Below are 17,543 nucleotides of genomic sequence, written 5' to 3'. Positions count from 1 at the left end.
TGAATTTTCTTCTTCCTCCATAATCATGCCCCTCTGCCAGGTTTCATTCATGCCAAAAAAAAAAACAAATTGGAATTTTATTGTACAATGTATAGTGTCTCTGGTTGCTAAATACAAGAATCCAAGTACTTGGACTTTCTAATCACAGGACAATAAGGACATAACAGTATTTAACAATTCTTTCCATTACATATGTACCTAAGTAATGAATGTATATCCCCTTTGATACCAGTCCTCCTATGTCTGTGTTCCTGCATCGCTGCTGTCAGACCTTCAAAGAACTGTCAGGGGATATGACACCGAGCAGTTACCCCATTCCAAAAATTCAACTCCAAATTTCTGTCCTTTAGCAAGTTACCCCACCATCCAACAACTTACCACCATCCTGGACTCTCCTTTGTCCCCAAAGCACAGGTGTCCACAGCATTCCCACTGGCATTTCCGCTGGTCCCGGGCTGGGAAGGTGGTTGTACCACAGCGTGTACACAGTAGTGTATACTACAGTTGTGGGGGGTAAAGTGGGAATAATCCGTGTTACCTGTGGAGTGGGTAGGGAAGTATCCCAAGTGGATGGCCGTGTCTGATGAGAAGGTTGGCACATTGGGCAGTGCAAAGACAGCTTGCAGCTGCCTGTCTTTCTGCTGTGCCCAGTACCTAATTTATGCTACATTATGTAGGCTGTTTCTCTTAATGTCTTTGTAAAGGCCTAATGGCTGGCAATCTACTTGATAAGTACCCTCAGCCACAAGACACTAGCCTTAGTCATGCTGGCCCCAGGCTGGCTGCTACCAGCTTTGGGATTCATATTATTGGGTGCCTCCCTGTATTGCCCCACCCAGAGTCACAAAAGATTTTCACTCAGCCTCTTGTATGGAAAATAAAAATACAGGGCACTTTTCTCAAATAGTGGGTTGGCAGTACATGGGGGAGGGTGAAGCACACCAATCCTGTGGGGGTCATAGAAAAATCTTGTCACGAGAAACTTCTCTGCCACAAGATGTCCCTCTCCTGCACCATCCCCAGGTCACATCAGCATCCCCCTCCTCCTCCTCCTCATCCCTGAAGTGTCTTGGGGCTCTCCTCTTGCACCTACACAAGGCACGGCTCTCCTTTGCAAGAGGTTGGAGAGTTTTTTTGGGTGGGCTACTCTCAACACTGCTCCTGGTACATCGGCATTCATGAAACTCTATTACAAACTCCTGTCTAAACCTTTGATCGCCCCTCAAAATGAGATCAATCTTCTGATTTAAGTCCTTAAAACATTGTACCATGTCATTACTAGAGCATTTCATAATCTCCAAATCGGCTTGCTCACTACGCTTTAACACATCTAACGCATCTTTCAATTCAGATGTAATGCCTGACCTGGACATAGCCATGCTTTCATAGGTGTATATTAGCAGATGAAGAATACTTTCCTTAGCTTCTTATTGATTTTTTAGATAATTACATTGACGCTAAGCGTTAGCAGCGGCTCTTGAAGATGAAGATGAAGGAGCTGCTGTCCACAGACAAAAATAAAGCTCACATCAGTTCTTGAACATTTGTAAAGAACAGTGAGTCATTCTTAAATTATTTTAACAGAACTATCACTTCAAGAATTACCACTGACAGCCTACTCTTTCTCACCCAACCATCTTCTTAAGGCTGTACCCCAAAGATATTTGCCCCAGCACTACAGCATGCACCCCACTTCCCAGCGTGCATGCTGAAGCAAGATCCGCACCTCTCCCAGCTGTGCTCCTGCACCACACCAAAAATCAGCTACCTCCGCAGGTGGCTGCAGCAGCCCCACCAGGGGTGAGAGCCAGGATCTCTGCTCCCCCTGGAAGTGGCTACAGCACTGTGGGCACATGCCAAATGTCCAGCTACAGCATCCTGCACAGGGAGTGGCACTATGTTCTTCCTTCCCCCCTTCCCCCCTTGAATTTATATTTATGATTGTAAATCTGTAAAACCAAAAATTCAGAACACTGCTAATACTAGTACTGTTATTTACAAGTCACCCTTCAGGAGAATAGTGGAGTCTCCATGTCAGATCTCTGCCATTGCCTCCCTGACACTCCCTTTAGAACCTGACAAGTCCTGTGACACAATGATGGTTGAGCTGGAGTCCACTTCCTCAGCACGAACAAGAGAATTATTTATTTTGAGCATCTGTTGAGCCTCCTGGATGTTTGGAACCAAAATGCATGGGTTCACTAGAGTAGACGGGGGATCAAATTTCTGGCTGCATGCCTAAGAATTACCTTGACCAGTCCCAAGCTAGGTCATTGGTTTGTAACTGATTCTGTTCTTGAGGAGGAAGCTGATTGCATGGAATTTGCAAAGTGGCTGTGGCTTGACAAGTACTTTGGCACTGCGGAGTTTCTGGTTCCTCATAATGCATTCCTCTTGTCCCAAACTTGGTCATGAAGGCTTCTGAAGTATCTCTTTTAAGGCCTTCATCATACTGCAACACTTTTCCCAGTTGTGTTTGATGCAGAAATAGAGACAGAAACAGGTTTATTCCTGTGGCTTCTCAGTTGTGTCATCGTGTTCCCTTCACTCCAAATGTCAATCAGTGCCTTAACTTCTGCATAAGTCCAGTTTGGTCCCTGTCCTTGCAAAGGATCCATCACGTCTTCCAAAATTTGACTTTTTTTGCTCCTCTTCATGGCCAGAAAAATGTAAAGCATAGATGATACACACTACAGCTTGTGCCTGCTGTTAGGACCTGTTCTGGGACATCTTAACCTTTTATCAAGAGAGGCATAAAAGAAGTATGATTTGTCCAATCTTAAGACATTTGAGGCAATTCTTCATTTTGGATAGTCTAGCCCATGGCATTCAGAAACATACTCATACTACTATTATATTGGAAATTCTTGAAAATGTTGGGTGATCACTTCAGGTGAAAAATGATGAAAATGTTTGAATGGCTCAATGACACTCATTTCCTTTAGATATGTGGACCAAAATAAATCTTTTCTGAGAATTTTCCACAAGGCTTATCAAGGCTTGCTCTTACAGTGTGTGTGTATGGGGGGAAGGGAGGTGGAGGTGGTAATCCAGAAGGGTTCTCTTATGTAGGGGATATGTATGGTTTCAAGAGCATTCAAGCACACAGGCTACCATTTTTGGTATGTGGTAACATCTCATCTCTTTTCCAAAAATACAGGCAACCTTCAGTTGCAGGGAGCACATGCTTTCAATAGCTATTGACATGTAAATGACAGGAGTGGTTTCATGCTAATCTAGGAGAGTGACTTTTTGCAGACATTTGAGACAGAGGCCACTTTACAGACTAAAATATTGCTAAAGGCAATGTCTTCCTCAAATCCTGAGGGACTATGGGGAAAGCAGAGGTTAAATTTGAAGGATGCTGGACATTAACATCCCAGATGTATGTTTCTAATGATGAGATTCAGCAACTTGATGTACCTCTGTTCTGGTATTTTAAAACTCATGAAGGGCCAACTTCACAGGTTTCCCATGAGGAGGATGCTGTTATTTGAAGTGGGGAAGCTGCTCTCATGTTGCAACAAACAGAAAGTATGGCAGCCAAAGGCTATAACTGCTTCCTGTCCATATATTCAGGGCAAGCCTTGTGAGATATAGGCACACAAACGCAGCTCAGACTGGTGGGTAAGAATAGTCATGTCAATCTGGAATGATGACCAGTAGCTGAAAGCATTCAGAATGAGCAAAAAAACATTCTTAAACATCGTTAACTTGCTGAACCCACACATCCAGCATCAGAGGACTGTCATGTGGAAGCCCATCAACCTAGAGAAGCATGTTGCTATGGCTTTCATGAAACTGGCCACTCCAACAAGCCTGCACCACATTGAGAAGCAGTCCATGATCATTACATACATGATCCTTAAAATGAGCTAATAAAGCATATTTCAGTAAGTAGCTGCTTGGAATAGCTTGACCATTTGTAAGTGTTTAGCATGTTTAAATCTTGCACACTGGATTGAAAGGGTATGAGGGTAAAATTGTTCTGACATACCCTCTAGTGTTTCTTACTAGCCATAGCATAATAAGCCCTTACATGGTAAATCACGTCCATGTTACTTACTTCACTGTCTCAAACTAAGAAAGAAAAATTAAACCAGGAATATTTTTAGTAACTAAATGCCAAGTATGTGTACAAGGGCCCGTTAGCTCCAGCACCAGCTTGTACAGATCACCATGACCTTTCCTATACTTATTCAAAAGTTTTCACATCACTCTGATGAGCCCAGGTAACACAATCCCACCAGTCCATCGATGGTTGCCTCCTGTCCCCAGACTTATTAGTCAAACCTGTGGAACTGGAACCAGTACACACTGTCTATGGTATTAGTGGTATCGCTAATGTCCACATCCATACATAGCTCCCACTGACTTGTTAATAAGAAGCCACACAGTTCCAGTGTACAAAGTCTCACCACCATCCATGCCTCATGCCTTGAAGAATGATCACACACATCACATTGGATATTACACACTGTTGCTGGGGTATATGATGGGGTACACACTCAACAGAATTTTGGAACAAGGTGCCATAATTGCCATGAATTCTATCTTGGTGTAACTGGGCAGAATATTTATGCCAGTTTGCCATAATCTTACACCAGTTTAAGTAACTTGTACTGGTATAAATATGTTGTCTGGTCCTATGTGTTAATTATTTTCTTAGTTATTTGGTTTCACAGTTAGTTTGCTCAAATATAGTAAAGTTAATAAGACTCTTAATATGTTCCCATAATTGTTGCCTTCTTTTGTGCTGTAAAAGGAGTTACAAAAATGTGCATTTAGAAAACAGAAATAAAAACTTAGGAAATATATTTTTTAAACTTCAAATACGGAACTCAAATAATAGATTCACTTAAAGAAGGGAGGAGAAAGAAAAAAATATCTCTTGTCATTAGGACATCTAAAGCTTTCTCAGAAAATTAGGAAAGATAAAGGTAAAAATACACTGTGTCCATCTCAGTCCTCAGTGATTCGACAGTCCTCATTTAGAAAGTACTAAATGACTGTTGCATAATTGCTGGTACTGCACAGTCCCAGCACTGTATGGGTTGTTTCCAACCCTGGTGCTCAGTAGCAATAATCTACTTTGCTAATTGTCCATTCCTACTGTGCAGGAATGTCTGTCACAGTTTGTGCCTGCTGATGCTATATCACCATATCAATGAGTTTTGTTGCCATAGCTCTTTGCCATGGCAATGTAGCATCTCATGTAGAGATGCCCAGTGACACTTAGCTTTTAGATCAGTTTTGTCAGTGTTCATCAAAGACACAGAGATATAGGAATTGAATGACATGGGAGAATACTTTTGGCCTTAGGCATTTGTTTATTAATCATATTGTGCTGCTCCATCTGCTGCTTTTCCCCAGTTGTATTGGTAAAAGAGTGGCCATGCTGCATTCAAAGACATCTTATTTCCTTGTAGTATTGTAGGCAAGATACTAGGACTAGTATGAAAATGTTTTCATTTTGTGATTTCCACCTCCCTCATAATGAAAAATTTTCATTACAAAGTTACACAAAACACTGCAATGGTTTCATTTGTGAGGCATTTGATTAAAAGTTCAAATTGTTTAAAGACAGCCAACACTTTAAATAAAAGTTCTCATTTATTCAAAAACTCAACTTTGTATGGAAAAGAAGTCAGGCAGAAGAAGAAAGTTCTGTCATCTGTACCAGATAATGCTTCCATTAACTGATAAAAGGAAATTCATATTCAATATTAGCGATATGGAGCGTTTTTGCTAGATACATTTGTTACTCCTTTTTAGAGAAACCAACACTTCTAAAATATGAGTAAATTCTGCTGAGACTTTTAGTTCTGTTCTTATCATCAAATCAATGTCACCTGCAGAATGTAGTTTTAATATAACTTAGGTGTAAGATTAAGCACTGGTAATTAAGAAGTCTCTTAGCTCAATCAGTTTCTTTGAATTGAATTGTTGGTGCTTGAAGCTTCTACAAGTGACATCCAGTGTTTTTGCTGTTCTTTCTTCTTAAGTTCAGTTTTAATTTCTCTCTCATAATAGGTATTTATTTTCTTCCTCAGGCATTAGGCAGTTGCACTGTCAACATGAACTTCATCATGCATACAATTGATTACATTTAATGTATAAAACAAGAAAAGGTCATTATTTAATAAATGCTACTATTAATAGAACGTGCTGAAGAGATCATATAATGATGACAGGAAGCTCAATAAAAACATAGTGTACTTATGAGTCTTCTCTTGAAGGAGAAAAAAAGGGAAAAATAGGAATCAGCCTTGGAGATAAAGATAATTTCTTTTCTGGGATATTCTACTCAGTAAAGCTAACATAGCTGAAAGGAACTGTCAAAATTCTAAAGGGAACTGAAGGTGATATTATCTAAAAAAAGAAAAATCAAAATTCATTGGCATAGAGACTGAAATTCACCTTTTTGCAAAGATCAGCATACCACTTATGGCATATTTTGAGGTAGTAAGTAATTTATATGATGTATAAGCTTTGCAGTGGCCTGAGAAAGGCATGAATTGCAACCTGAATAAAAAGAATCAATGTACAACAAATTAAGTTATGTTACATGTGAGAAAAGGGTATTTGTAAGAAAATATATAGTAAATATAATAAATATGTAAAGGACAGTTGCTGTTACCCATATTTTATGCTTTATCTTGTGTAAGGTACTGCATAGAGGATTTTTTAGATTATCTAACCAATTAAAGGCAATGCACATTAAACTGATGATAAAGCATTCAGATAGTATCGATTTCCATTGTTGTTGCCCTGATCTGGTTCCCTCTCAGTTCTCTGCATCTGAACACACAGTAAAATACAAAAGTTGTGCTTACATAGGTCTGCTTGATATTTATTTTAAATGTTTATTAAGATGAATGAACAAGTTTGTAACTCCATGAACTTAATCTTGTGCATATATTCCCTATTAAAAAACAGATGTGATTTTCAATGTTGCATTAACAGGAGATAAGTTTCATATTCAGTGCAACCATAAACCAAAGAAATATAAATTTTGGGCTTCTCATAAGCACTATCTTCCGTAAATCATCATTTGCTTATAACTGCTCTATTTTTCTTGAAATGTGGTAAAGATTATTGTAATAAAGAATGCAAAGTTGAGGGTTTTTTAAAAGAGTCCTTATACATTACATTAAATTCATTGAATGCAAGTGAACTATTATTCACAATGCAGAGACAAAATATTCAAACAGGCTATGTAGCTAGTTGAACATTTAGTAGGCAACAGATAAAATAAATGTGTTTGTGTGTTTATGGGATGTATTTGGTAGCCTTGTTGGTCTGAGACAAAAATAAATGCAAAACTCTAGTACTCTTGGTTCAGAGATAATACCTTTTATTAGTTCAGCTAAGAAATGGCAAAACATATATATCTTTTCCTGCAAGCTTTCAGGCATATACACCCTTCCCCAGGCTCAGGGAAATTAAAGATGGTAAAAGTCCCCATAGGAATCCTGCCTGATCTGCACATCAAAAAGCAACTCACACAAAGAAACTCTCATGGACCCAGAGGAACGGATATTCACCTTCAGCTTCCTCTGTGCAAAATGAAGTTTATTTTCTACCTATGGTAACTTTTACCATCTTTAATTTTCCCTGAGCCTGAGGAAGGCTGCATGTGCCTGGAAGCTTGCAGAAAAAGATTTTTTTTTTTTTGCCATTTCTTAGTTAATCTAATAAAATATCATGTCTGAACCAAGAGTGCTAGAGCTTTGCATTTTTTGGTCTGTTTATGTGAATTATATGACACCCTTCCCAACTAAGGCTCAGAGCAGCTTACAGTAAGAGAAATAGAACATCTTAAAAAGCCAACTAAAATAAATAAAACAAAATAACAAATAAACAAACAAACAAACAAAACAGAGACCCACTAAGCAATATTTTGACCTAGCTTTGATTGCTAAGTGCCTGCTCAAATAGAAAGGTTTTGCAGTGCTTCTGAAACATGCTTTTTTTTTTGTTGAAACATGCTGAATTTGTTGTAGTGACGTACTTGCAGGAGGTTGCTTTTGGCTGACCTTAAAGATTGTGATGGGGTATAAGGAGAAGGTAGCCCCTTAGGAATATAGGGCTCAGGCTGTTTGGGGCCTTCTAGGAAAGCTAATGGAAGCCAATGTAAATACTAGCCATTTAAAGGGCCTCAATTAGCATAAATTATTGTAGCTCTGAGGATTTTAGGGGATTATGATCATTTGTAATGTCTAAGTATCTGCTCCAAAAGTCCATGCCTCTTTAATTCTTTTAAATATTAGGCTTGAATGCATTGTACAACTTTGGCAAGCAAGGTGCTTTGTGTAACTTTGTATTTTCTTATCTGTGTCTGTGTAACAATTCCCTGAAAGTTCTTAAACTGCAATTGCTATGGACCCAATAGCTGAAACAGAAAAGAAAAGAAATGAAAAGAGAGGGAAAAAAAGGACAAGACAAGAAAAATGGACTAAAACCCTTTTAAAATTGTTGTCAAGCAAGCAATCATCATAACATTTGTAAGACTATAGCCCTTCAAGGAACTACCCAGCAGTATCTAGTACGCTGAGGGTGTGTCTGCTTGTTTAATTAACAATAATTTTCTCCACAAAAATTCAGGCTCATTAAAGCACTCCTGGGAACACATCTACACATGTGCCCGCATTGGGAGCAAATTACACCCAGAAGGAGCAGCCCAGTCCAGGACTGCACCTGCCCTGCTTATTCCCCCTGAAGCTGCCAGGAGAAGCTCCAGGTTCCCTTGGGTGCCAGCCCATAGCTGTCTTGTCTCTGGGGGCATTCCAAATTAAAGTACTAGATTAATGCACAGTACAGTGGAGTTGCATCATACGCACATTTAACTTATACAAATTCTTCTATACGCGCTCAGCAAAAAAAAAAAAGAGAAATACAATTTAAATAGTGTGGGTGAGTCCTCCCACCATTCCACTCAATAAGCGTATGCCCCAGGGTGAGTGTGAGATGGAAGATAGGAATCTGCTGTTCCCTCAGTCGGTCTCAGTTTCCGCGTGCCTCTCATAGTGTCAGCATCTCGCTGTGCCGAGTGTTATTCTAGTGTTGAAAGATACGTATTTTTCATACAACATGGTCCCTAAATGCAAGCTAACTACTTCATCTGGTGCTCAACCAAAGAAACAGTGATCTGTTCCAATGCTGGAGGAAAAACTGGCTGTGTTGGACTTATTGCGAGATGGCATGTCAGTCTCTAACGTGGCCAGTAAATGTGGCTGCAATGAATCTAGCATCCATGCCATCAAGATTCGTGGCATCAAGTGCTCCAATAACTAATAAGGTGATGAGCCAAGTGCGTGATAAGACTTTAGTGAAGACTGAAAAGGCATTAAACTTATGGCTGGAAGACATGAACTGTAAACGTGTGCCTATCGATGGTTACACGTTGTGAGCTCTTAGCCTCTACGCACTGTTCAAACCTCCCACCGAAGACTGACAGCCTTCTGATGAGAAGGAATTCAAAGCCAGCCAAGGTTGGCTTAACAGTTTTAGGAACTGATTTAACCTCAAAACCGTGCAGACTACTGGTGAACCTGCATCGGCTGATGAAGAGGCAGCAAAAGCCTACTCCGAACAATTAAAGAAAATCATAAAAGAAAAGGGCCATCTTCCAGAACAAGTTTTTAATGCTGATGAGACTGGGCTCTTCTGGAAAAACATGCCCAACTGCACTTATATTTTGAAATCAGAAAGACAAGCCCCTGGCTTCAAAGCAGCTAAAGACCGTGTGACTATGTAGTTTTGTGGCAGTGTGACTGGGCATTTAATAAAGCCAGGCTTGCTCTACAGGGCTGCAAATCCCTGTGCCCTAAAAGGCAAGAACGAAAATCTCCTGCCTGTGTTCTGGCAACCAAATAAAAAGGCTTGGGTGATGGCAGAATTATTTCTGGATTTGTTCCACAAGTGTTTCATTCCGGATGTCGAGCAGTACCTCGAAGGGAACGGACTTGACTTTAAAGTGTTGCTTATCATAGACAATACTCCTGGCCACCCTGAGGCACTCTGGTTTGTGCATAATGATGTTGAAGTCATTCCCCCCTCAGCCTTCTCTTGTGGAGGATGAATAGGTTCAGGTCCTTAGCTTCTTCTTGTAGGACTTACCCTGCTGCCCCCTGATCATGCGAGTGGCCCTCCTCTGGACCCTCTCCATGCTGCCCACATCCCTCTTGAAGTGTAGCACCCAGACCTGGATGCAGTACTCCAGCTACGGCCTGACCAGTGCCGCATAGAGGGGGAGGATCACCTCCTTGGACCTGCTTGAGATGCATCTGTGGATTCATGACAAGGTGTGATTGGCCTTCCTGACTGCATCCTCACACTGCTGGCCCATGTTCATCTTGGCATCAATGATGACTCCAAGATCTTTTTCTGTCTCTGCACTGACGAGAAGGGAGTTCCCCAGCCTGTAAGTATGGTGCTGGTTCTTCCCCCCCAGATGCATCACCTTGCACTTGTTAGTGTTGAATCCCATCCTATTCTCGTCCACCCACCCTTGTAACTTGTCTAGTTCTGATTGCAGCCTTTTCCTTCCTTCCAGCATGCCCATATCCCCCCACATCTTAGTGTCATCAGCAAATTTGAACGGGGTACTTTTTACCCCCTCGTCCAAGTCGCTGATGAACATGTTGAACAGTGCAGGCCTGAGGACCAAGCCCTGCGAAACCCCACATCCCTCCAGGTCGAAAATGACCCATCTACCACCACTTTCTGGGTGTGGCCCTCCAGCCAGTTGGCAACCCATTTGACTGTGTCAGTATAGACACCACAGTCCCCCAGTTTTTTAATGAGAATGGAGTGAGAGACAGTGTCGAAGGCCTTCCAATAGAAGGAAAGGTTGGAGAACTGTATTTAAAACAACAATAACAAACTTGGACTAGAAACTGAATGTAGAGGCTGGGCTCATGAATTCTAATTTAAGATCCATCCATGTTATATCCTAAGAGCTTAAAATATTAATAAAAATACATTAATTGAATTTCTGGAACCAAAAAGGTAAAATTGGATTCAAGCAGTTGATTGTATTTGAAATCTACAGGTATATATCTTTTATCTTATTTTCTTGAAAGCATGTCATATTTAGTTGCTGTCTAAATATTCAATAGTCATGGGTCTTTCTAGATTTTTAGAATATACTATCTACAAAAAAGCATTGATACAAATCAGAATAATGTAACTCAAATATTCACATATGCTTATGAGAGGAATTTTCTGGCTTTTAATAAGAACTGTATTTAGTCTACTACATGTTAGTAATAATTAGCAGTAAAAGTTGCTTTCATTGGCAACCTTGATAACATATCTAAGTCTCACATTTGAAAAGTTTTGAAAATCAAATTTAAATTTTTAATTGAAATAATATTTGGACTGCTTGATAAGTAAGGATAGAGTTAGACTCAGAAATGGAAAATTTAAGCTATAATGGATTTAGCATCACCTACCAGAAGGACCTGAAGACATTTTTAGGAACAGTTATCATCTAAGAAAGCTTATTGTACATTAATCTAAATCAAGATCACAGAATCATAAAACCATAGAAAATTAGGGTTGGAAGGGAGATCAGGATCTAGTCCAACCTACTGCTCAAAGCAGGACCATCCCCAACTAGATCATTTCAGCCAGGGCTCTGTTGAGCCAGGCCTTAAAATCCTCCAGGGATGGGGATTCCACCACCTCTCTAGGTAACCCATTCCAGTGCTTCACCACCCTCCTAGCGACAGTTTTTCCTAATATCCAACATAAACTTGCCTTACTGCAACTTGAGACCATTGAGACCAACACTAAGCAAAGTACTAAAGAAGGATATACTAATGCAATGGAGCAAAAACATATGTTTATATCAAAAGACCACAACCATGAAGTTCAGATTCACACAGAAATCATCCTATATTGTTATCATAAATTGGTCATAGTGTTGATGAGAGTCTTAATTATGTACTGAGAACTGTCATTTCACTTTTTACTATTTGCTACTTTGGCCAGGTGATACAACTTACAAAGGAGAAACATGGATTAAAACAGAGTGAAAAGAATAAGCATTACTAAAATTCAGTCTGAAAACTAGATGCCATGTTATTGGCTCTTTACAGTTGTAGAGGTATAGTTTTGAATCACATATGAAGCTTTGAATTATGTATTGGGTATTATCAATGTTATTGACTTGTAAAAACATTATGGCATTTTTTATGATATATTTCCCTTCAGGGAGTGCTTATAAAATATTTTGCTACTTCAAATGAACTATGATTGTATTCTGTTATATTGGAAAATAAGCATCCACAAGCAACTCTAAATGATCAAAAACAAGATTTCTGGAAACCATAGATCTGGGCAACAGATCTGTAACTGAGCCTGAAAGAATACAAAGAATGAGTACATTAAAGCAAAAAATGTGAAAACTATTTCTAAGACAATGTAGGAATATACTGTAGTTACCTCAATCTAAGATAACTTTGGCAATCCCCAAATAATTAAATTCTATATAGGGATATTTTTTATACATTTGTTATCATTTTCCAGGAATAGAATAGAATAGAGTCCAGTTATCACAGGGTCATCTTAAATTTCCCCTCTTCCCCACTACTACATCAGGAAAGCAACTGAGGGTGGGTAAGATATCAGGGGTAACCAGCGGCCTCCCTATTTTCTCCCCTCACTACATTCCCCTTCAGCCTGCCCCCTGCTGTCTGGTCCTCTCTGTTTCTGCCTCCCATAGGCTCTGTCTCCTACCTGCCCCCTTCAGACTTGTCCCCTTCGTCCCCATTCTCCACAGCCTCTGCCCCCTTCCCTATCCCTTGCTATCAGACATGGCTCTGGTTCTATTCCCTCCTGTGCCCCTGCTAATTGTCTAGGGCACAAAGACAAAGAACAGAGCCTCCCTGTGTTTCCTGCCCAGGAAGGAATAGATCCAGAGCTGGAGCCATGCCTGACAGTAAGGATGGAGAGGAATAGGGCAGAGGCTGCAGGGGCAGACAGGCAGGAGGATAGAGGGAAGAGGCTGTGGTAGGCAGATGAACAGTGGGGGAGGCAGCTGTTGTGGCGCTGACTCAGGGCCCCAACCTGGGCTCTGGGGCAGAGTCAGAACCAAAGAAGTTGCTTGTCCCTGAATCTGCCTTGTTTTCAAAATGAGGTGCTTTTTTCTCCATGAAGAATGGGGGGAAAACCCCTGTCTTTGATTTGTGTAAATACAATAATAAGAAAATAATCAAAAACTTGGGTTCAGAAATATGGTGTTAACTGAATAAACCATCTCAGCTGAAGGACCAGATGAAAAGGAATGTGCAGTAAAGTCACACATGTTCATGACTTTTAGTTAGCAAGGCCTGGAGTGTTTTTGTTTGAAGCTTCTAAGCAGTATAGTGATAAAATATTCAATACAATTAAAATAGGCTCCCTATGCTATTAAAATTCAAGGTTATTTGGTTTGTTTTTTAGGAAACTGGTGACCCCTTATCTTGTATATCCTTCTTGGTGTAAACTAAACTGATGCTTTAACTATTCTTTGTTCAATACTGTCCTATATTTACAGCGTTTGAATGTAGCATCATTGATCAGCATTCAGATATGAATAGAATATAAGAATCTATGTAGAACAGAAGTGTATAAGCACATTATACATAAGCAAACTTGTCTAATAATGTATGACACTGGTCTTCAAAAATGTCAGATGATTGGAATAAAAAAATGTGATGACTTAGTTACCTAAGTCTGGATCCAGATGTACAAGCACATGCAGTTTGTGGTGCCATACACCTTTTTGTGGTACACAACAAACCACATGCAGTGCATATTAAAATGTGCCCTCTGCTGAAAATTTAAAGTGCAGGAGCAAAATTTGCTACCAGGAAACTCCACTAGCAAAAAAATAAATAAATAAATAAATCAATGATCAAAAGCAGTGCATTGCACATCACATGAATGTGTGCCAACAAATGCAGAGGTTTCATAGTTCCCAGGGTCGGAAGGGACCTGAGCAGATTATCTAGTCCGACCCCCTGCCATGGCAGGAAAGAATACTGGGGTCAAACGACCCCAGCAAGGTGTTCATCTAACCTCCTCTTAAACACCCCCAGAGTAGGGGCCAGCACCACTTCTCTTGGAAGCTGGTTCCAGACCCTAGCCGCCCTGACCGTGAAGTAGCGCCTCCTGATATCTAACCTAAACCTACCCTCTGCCAGCTTGTGACCATTATTCCTGGTCACTCCTGGCAGTGCTCGGGGAAACAGTGACTTCCCCAATGCCTGCTGATCCCCCCCGACTAGTTTATAACAGGCCACAAGATCCCCCCTCAGCCTTCTCTTTTGGAGGCTGAACAGGTTCAGGTCCCGTAGCCTGTCCTCAGGGCCTGCCCTGCTGTCCCCTGATCATACGAGTGGCTCTCCTCTGGACCCTCTCCATGCTGTCAACATCCCTCTTGAAGTGTGGTGCCCAGAACCGGATGCAGTACTCCAACTGCGGCCTGACCAGTGCCGCATAGAGGGTGAGGTTCACCTCTTTGGACCTGCTCAAGGTGCATCTGTGGATGCATGCCAAGGTGCGGTTGGCCTTGCTGACTGCCTCTCCACACTGCCGGCCCATGTTCGTCTTGGAGTCAGTGATGACCCCCAGATCCTTTTCCACCTCCGTGCTGACAAGAGGGGAGTTCCCCAACCTGTAGGTATGCTGCCGGTTGTTCCTCTCAAGGTGCATTACTTTGCACTTGTCTGTGTTGAAACCCATCCCATTCTCGTCCGCCCACCCTTGTAACCTGTCTAGGTCTGATTGTAGCCTGTTGCATCCTTCCAGTGTGCCCACGTCCCCCCACATCTTAGTGTCATCAGCAAATTTGAACAGGGTGCTTTTTACTCCATCATGCAAACCACTGATGAAGATGTTGAACAGTGCGGGCCCGAGGACCGAGCCCTGCAGAACCCCACTGCCCACGTCCTTCCAGGTTGAGAAGGACCCATCCACTACCACCCTCTGGGTGCGGCCCTGCAGCCAGTTGGCGACCCATTTGACTGTGTGGGTGTCTACACCACAGCCCTCCAGTTTCTTAATGAGAACGGGGTGAGAGACAGTGTGAAAAGCTTTCCGGAAGTCCAGGAAGACTATATCCACCGCTACCCCTGCATCTAATGATCTGGTGATCTGATCGTAAAAGGCCACCAGGTTGGTCTGACAGGACCTGCCACTGATGAACCCATGTTAGTTGCCCCTAAGCATGCAGTCCCCTGCTGGCCCCTCCTGTGCCAGCAAAGTTTTCTCGAACAGCTTGCCTAGGATTGAGGTAAGAGTAACCGGCCTATAGTTTCCCGAGTCCTCCTTCCTGCCTTTTTTGAAGATGGGGACCACGTTGGCCCTCTTCCAGTCCTCTGGTACCTCACCAGAGCACCACGAGTGCTCATAAAGTTGTGCCAGGGGACTTGCAATGACCTTGGCCAGTTCCTTTAGAACTCTAAGATGGAGATCATCCAGACCGACTGACTTGAATACATCCAACTCCTCCAGAAGCTCCCTAACTAAATCCTCGCTAACCCATGGTCCAAATGTACCTCCCTTGGGGCCCGAGGGGGGGCCAGCAAGGAGGTGGCTGTTCTCGTCCCTACTTAGGAAGATGGAGGCAAAGAAATCGTTAAACATGTTAGCTTTGCCATCTGGTGTGATGACCAAGTTTCCCATTGTGTCCTGCAAGGGCCCCACATTACCCGGGACCTGCTTTTTATCCCCTACGTATTTAAAAAAGGACTTCTTATTGTCCTTAATCTGGGAAGCTAGTCCCAGTTCCATCTCTGCCTTGGCCTTCCTGACTACCCCACTACATCCCCAAAAAACTACAGAATAGTCCTCCCTGGTGATGACCCCTTCTTTCCATTGGGTGTAAGCCTCCTTTTTAGGAAGGAGACATTCCCAGATGCTTTTGGTGAGCCACGGAGGCTTGTTTGCTCTCCTGCTTCCTTTGATCCTCATTGGGATTACCTTCCTTTGGGCTTGGAGGATTGTCTCCTTAAGGAGCAACCAGTCTCATTGGACACTTGGCTTCCCTCCCCTCCGGGACCTCAGCGCTTCTCCAACTAGCCTCCTTAGCTAGTTGAAATCTGCCCTCCTAAAATCTAGGGCCGCTGCCTTACTGCATGCCTTTGCCACCTTGCACTGGATGGTGAATTCCAGCAGGCGATGTTCGCTGTCGCCCAGGTGGTCGAGCACCCGCAGCCCCCTCACCAGGTCATCACCCGTGGCCAGCACTAGGTCCAACAAGGCATCTCCCCTGGTGGGGCTGTGCACCTCCTGGGTTAGATGGAGGTCCTGCACTCTGGCCAAGAACCTGCGGGAGCATTCAGACCTGGCTGACTTTTCTTCCCAGCAGATGTCCGGGAAATTCAGGTCCCCCATGACTACCACATCCTTAGCCTTCACTACCTGTGTGAGCTGACCCAAGAATTCCTGGTCAAGCTCTTCTCCCTGGTTGGGAGGTCTGTAGTAGATTTCCACCATTAAGTCCCTTTCCCCTTGACTACCTTGTACTCTAACCCAAAGCACTTCAGAGTGCCCCTCCCCTGATTCCCTGCTAATTAACGAGGATGTGTATTCCTCCTTAATATAGAGTGCCATGCCCCCACCTCTCTTTCCTATCCTGTCCTTCTGTACAGCCTATAGCCCTTAACATTCACCGCGCAATCATGTGTTGCATCCCACCACGTTTCCGTAATCTCCACTATGTCCAGGCTGGTGTCAGCCAGCAGGAGGGTGAGTTCCTCCTGCTTGTTGCCCATACTACGAGCGTTTGTGAAGAGGCATTTGAGGCCTCCTGTGGGTGTGTGTACTGACCCCCTAGTCCCAGCGTTACCCTGGTCCCTATCTCTTACCTGTTTATTCGCTTTGCTCATTGGTCTGGGCTGGGCTGTAGTTGTAGGTACTGTTTGGTCTGGCAGTCTGATGTTTCCTCCACCCTCATCTTCCCCTTCCCCCAACGAGCCTAGTTTAAAGCCTGCCAGAGGAGGTCTGCCAATCTAGAAGAGAACACATACTTACCTTTAGGGGAAAGGTGGAGCCCATCCCATCCCAGCATGTCTCTCGTCGTGATGTGCCAGTCGTGGCTGAGGAAGCCAAAGCCCTCCTCGAAGCACCATTCCTGTAGCTGCCAGTTGGTCTCCACGATGCAAGTTTCATGCCATCTACCTCGTCCACTCACTGGCAGGATAGGAGAGAAAACCACCTGTGCGCCCATCTCCTTAAGCACGCACCCCAGAGCTTGGTAATTCTCCATCAGGCGATCAGGGCTCCTCCTGGCTGCATCCATGTTAGTGCCCACATGGACTAGGACCATGGGGTAATAATCGGTGGGCTGGATTATGGTCTGGAGCATCCCTTTCACGTCCTGAATCCTCGCTCCAGGTAGGCAGTATACCTTGCGTGCCAAGGGGTCCCGGTGACAGATGGGGCCCTCCGTACCTCTCAGGATGGAGTCACCAATGACGATCACATGATGCTTCTTCCTCCTGGCCTTCTTGCCTTTCAGCTTGCACGGGACGTGGTGAGCGTGGAGT

This window comes from Crocodylus siamensis, chromosome 1, assembly GCF_052110815.1.
Source record: "Crocodylus siamensis isolate JL-2025a chromosome 1, ASM5211081v1, whole genome shotgun sequence".
NCBI classification, from domain to species: Eukaryota; Metazoa; Chordata; order Crocodylia; family Crocodylidae; genus Crocodylus; species Crocodylus siamensis.
The sequence above is the reverse complement of the archived record's forward strand: the minus strand, read 5'-3'. Positions refer to the sequence as shown.